Source organism: Sapajus apella, unplaced genomic scaffold (genome assembly GCF_009761245.1).
Source record: "Sapajus apella isolate SASKATOON/1434 unplaced genomic scaffold, GSC_monkey_1.0 scaffold4, whole genome shotgun sequence".
Taxonomy (NCBI): Eukaryota; Metazoa; Chordata; class Mammalia; order Primates; family Cebidae; genus Sapajus; species Sapajus apella.
The window spans coordinates 1,010,132-1,014,517 of NW_022436944.1; the positions used below are offsets into that span (position 1 = coordinate 1,010,132).

General features: G+C 43.4%; 1 long non-coding RNA gene across 1 annotated transcript in view; it reads right to left on the bottom strand.

Annotated features, from left to right (window-relative positions):
* Positions 1 to 2,306: 2,306 nt before the first annotated feature.
* LOC116538482 overlaps positions 2,307 to 4,386 on the bottom strand; it is a 17,296-nt gene continuing 15,216 nt past the window's right edge. Inside the window, exon 3 of the long non-coding RNA XR_004263650.1 lies at positions 2,307 to 2,647. This is a non-coding gene — a long non-coding RNA (uncharacterized LOC116538482). The remainder of the gene's footprint in view (positions 2,648 to 4,386) is intronic.

Sequence of the window (4,386 nt, forward strand, 5' to 3'; positions counted from 1 at the left end):
CATCACATGTCATGTAGCCTCTGGAAAACTCCACCATAAAGTTATGATTGAATCAGAATAAATAAGGCAAGTAACATCTTAGTATTGTTATGAAAATTGTTTTCCATTCCAGGACCTCAGTGAAAGTGTTTTTGCCTGCCAGCCTTTCTTCTCTGAGAGATACATTTATCCTCTGTCTTGTAGGACTACACTGAAACACATTCAGCTGAAAATCTACCCTGTTTTAAATAAGTACCATTGAAAGACAGTCAACAACTTTCCCAGATAGTTTATAAAATATTTACCAGGTGAAGTAGCTAAAGCCTCAGAAATGTTAAGCTGAAAAAAATGGATATGTGCCAAAGATTACAAGGATCATTGTATGTTTAATTAATATTTGTTTCCCAAGCCTTAAAGAATGTATCAATACTAGATTAAAAAAATCTTTATTAAGACACAAACTACTCAGAAAATCAACTCACGAAATAAAACACTTAGAATTGCTTTAGCAATAAATGAAACAGTCCGCTGACCACATTTTTTCTTGAATAGCAACACAGTTTCCACTGTTTTATGGACAAAAACAGTCATTAAAGGCCTTTTCAGGGCAGACCAGGGTCTTCTCTCATGCTCAAAACCACAGGATTAATTTAATGTAACTAAGTAGCAGAAACTCATGATTGTGTGTAAATGATACTGCTTCCAGCCAGAATTTGGGAGTTGGTGGTGACAGCACTGCCAGAAAAGTCTAGCTTCATTTAATATACAAATTACATAAATCCTGGTTAAGAAACAAAAAAGTCAGTAGGTTTTGATTGTGCATTGGTTCTTGAGGCTAACTGCATATTTTCCCAGTGAGGAAAAAAATAAAATATATTAAAAGCCAGTGCAAAATTTCTCCTTTCTCACACTCCACGAGTTATTTTGTATTCCTTCTGTTTCCTTTCAATCATGATTAATTTCATCCCATTAATTTAGTGCAGAAGATATATGTGACTAATATGTACAGAACTAGAATTAGCCTTTTCTTCGCTCAATAATTAACCCTGAAACAAAGGTTAAGTGCTATAATGAAGAAAAGAAAAGAAAAAGCTTAAACAGTTTTCTTTGGGGAGAAATGTCTTCATTTGGGCTTGAAGAGTTGTTTATTTGGGGACAGGGAAGAATGAAACAGAAGGAGGAAAAGCCAGTCCAGGAAATGTGTTAGAAAGGGGGTCACTCCTAATGGGCAGTGGTGGTTCACGTTCTCTGGGGGCCCCATGAAGAAATGTGTAAAAAGCCCTCACAATTGTCAGCCAAAAGTACAGAAGAGGGGAGCATGTATCTGCTGCACAGCCCCCAAGTTTCCCATTGGTCAAGGTCTGGCCTAGGGATGCTAACTGCCTGGCACTTCCGGGCCTGCACTCAAGAGTCAAACGTCTGGGCAGCTCCCTTGAGCTTCCCTCCAGGTGGCAGCAGAGTGGCTCAGGAAGGGAGGAGCCGCCCTGGGTTCAGCTGAGCCTGCTGTTGGGTTACACCTGAGCAAAGCTGGTTGTTTCAGCTGGTCACCTCATCCCATATGCCGCAGAGCAAAAGGTGGGCTTTGAGAATGTCAGAAGGGACACAAAAGACAGCTCACATGCAGTAGAATTCTAATATTAATCCAAATGCTGGACTTCTGGAAGAGGTAGAATTTCTGGAATCCCTGGTAGCATTATTGTAATGGAATGTAGGTTCAGATGCTCCCTGCTTGCAGTCCAGTGAACAACAGTAAGGTCTGGCAGGCCAGTTGCAGTGGCTCACGCCTGTAATCCCAGTGCTCTGGGAGGCCAAGGTGAGCAGAATATTTGAGCTCAGGAGTTCAAGACCAGCTTGGGCAACATAGCGAAATCCCATCTCTACAAAAAATTCAAAAATTAGGCAGGGTGCAGTGGCTCCCACCTGTAATCCCAGCACTTTGTCAGGCTGAAGCAGGCAAATCATGAGGACAAGAGTTCGAGACCAGCCTGGCCAACATAGTGAAGCTGTCTCTACTAAAAGTACAAAAAATTAGCCAGGCATGGTAGTGGGCACCTGTAATCCAAGCTTCTCAGGAGGCTGAGGTGGGAGAAATTCTTGAATCCAGGAGACAGAGGTTGCAGTGAGCCAAGATCACACCACTGCACTCCAGCCTGGGCGACATGTGAGACTCCATATCAAAAACAAAACAAAACAAAACAAAAACAAAAAACCAAAAACAACAACAACAAATTAGCTGGTGTGGTGGCACATCAGCAGTCTCAGCTACATACACTCCAGCCTGGGTGACAGAGGGAGACCTTGTCTCAAAAAGAAAAAAAAGGGGGGTAAGGTCTGGCATAAAGAAAGTGATTTTTACTAACCAAGATTAGTCCAGGGGAAGTGGCTGGATTCCTATCCAAAACAACCACTTCAATTTTGTGGTGTGGGGCGGGGAGGCAGGGGTTTAAAACAGGACAACTTGATAAGGAAGGCATGCAACAATGGTGCTGAGTAGTGTGTCTGTGTGTCTGGTTCTGGTGGCTGTCTTGGGTCCCAGTCCAACTGGATCTCGGGCTGGCCTCATCTCAACAATGGCTGTGTTGTTGACTAGCCACCTTGAAGTCATCTCTGGAACTTTATACCTGGGTCTCCAGTGCCTTGGTCTGTCTGTCTGTCTCAAGATGAGCCCCTGGAATTTCCCAGAAAGAACACAATTAGATACTGGCACACAGTCAGATAAATGTGAACGGTGTATATATGGTGAGAAAGGGAGGGAAGTGGAATCTATTCTAAGGCTAAGGGGAAAAGGCTTCTGCAGTTTGATTCAAGGTTATATACTAAAATCCAAGAGAAAGGAAAAAAAGTTTTAAAATGCATTTTGAATTTAAGCTGCCTGGTTACATTATGACCTGGGGAAAGCCTGAAGTCAGAAGTGAGATGACCTGACGAAGACAAAGGGAAGGCCGCTGCTGGGTGAGTGCTCTGCTCTCAGCATCTCTCCCCTGCTGCTTTGTGGCATCCTCCTCCCAGCTGTTGATGGCAGATGCTCTCGCTCCACGATCTGTGTTGCGCTCTTGTTCCTCCCTGATCTTCTCCCAGGCTCAGGAGGGCCATCCAGCTTCCAAAACCCAATTCCCACCACCCTTAAGCTGGCTCACCTCCCACAGCCCCATAGACCCTGACTCTGTAACTGGCTGTGTGAAGCTTTCTCACTTCTGAAATTCTTGGATCGCCTGACCCTGTATTTAAATGGATCCTGTGTTTAAAAATACATAGCCATGAATTTAAGTAATATTTAAGAGATTAACACCTTGTTTCCTCAGCTGGGGAGTTAGTTCCTTGAGGACAAGGGCCTTGAGTTCTATTTCTTTGCACCTATTAATACCTGGTAAAGGCATTACAGGTCACAGATGTTCATAAGTGTGTGACTGATGCTGAGACAGGCCCATTCTGCAAAGCTCCAGGAACAACTCTATTTTAAGGCAAATGAGGGACAGCCACAGCAAACCATGGTTCACATGTAACAAAGAGAGATCCAAGATGGCTGATCACTAGCAGCTCAGGGTTGTAGCTCCCACTGAAAGCGCAGAGAACGAGAGGACGCCACACTTTCAGATCAATTTTTGTTGCTCATGCACCAGGAGATTCGCAGCGGAGGAGCCCCAGGGGTCGCCAGCGCGACTCTTGTGGTGAGGCGGTTTTGCCGCTGCCTTGGTGCGGCGGTTCTCGTGCAGAGTCAGAAAAGCACCATCAATCTTAACGCCACTGTTTTGGCCGGCGCAGGGGGTTGCTCAGATTTTAGCGCCGGGAATCAACAAGTTGGACATCCATTCAGAAACCCAACTATAAAGACGGTAATTATAAAGACCACAGATGGATAAATCTATAAAGAAGGGAAGAAACCAGCCTAAAAAGGCTGAGAATACCCAAACTCAGAATGCCTGTCCCTCTACAGGGGAATCACAGTTCCTCATCAGCAACGGAACAAGGCCTGATGGAGAAAGACTGTGTTCCATTAGCAGAAGCAGGCTTTAAAAAGTGGATAAGAAACTTCTGGGAATTAAAAGAACTTGTTCTAACCCAATGCAAAGAAACTAAGAACTTTGAAAAAAGGTTTGACGCAATGTTAAAAATAACACACAATTTAGAGAGGAATATAAGTGAATTAATGGAGCTGAAAAATACAACACGAGAACTTCGCAAAGTATGCGCAAGTTTTAACAGCCGAATTGATCAAGCAGAAGAAAAGATATCAGAGGTCAAAGACCAGCTTAATGAAATAAAACGTGAAGACAAGATTAGAGAAAAAAAGGATAAAAAAGAAAGAGCAAAGTCTCCAAGAAATATGGGACTATGTGAAAAGACCTAATCTACGTTTGATAGGTGTACCTGAGTGTGACGAAGAGAATCAATCCAAGCTGGAAAATA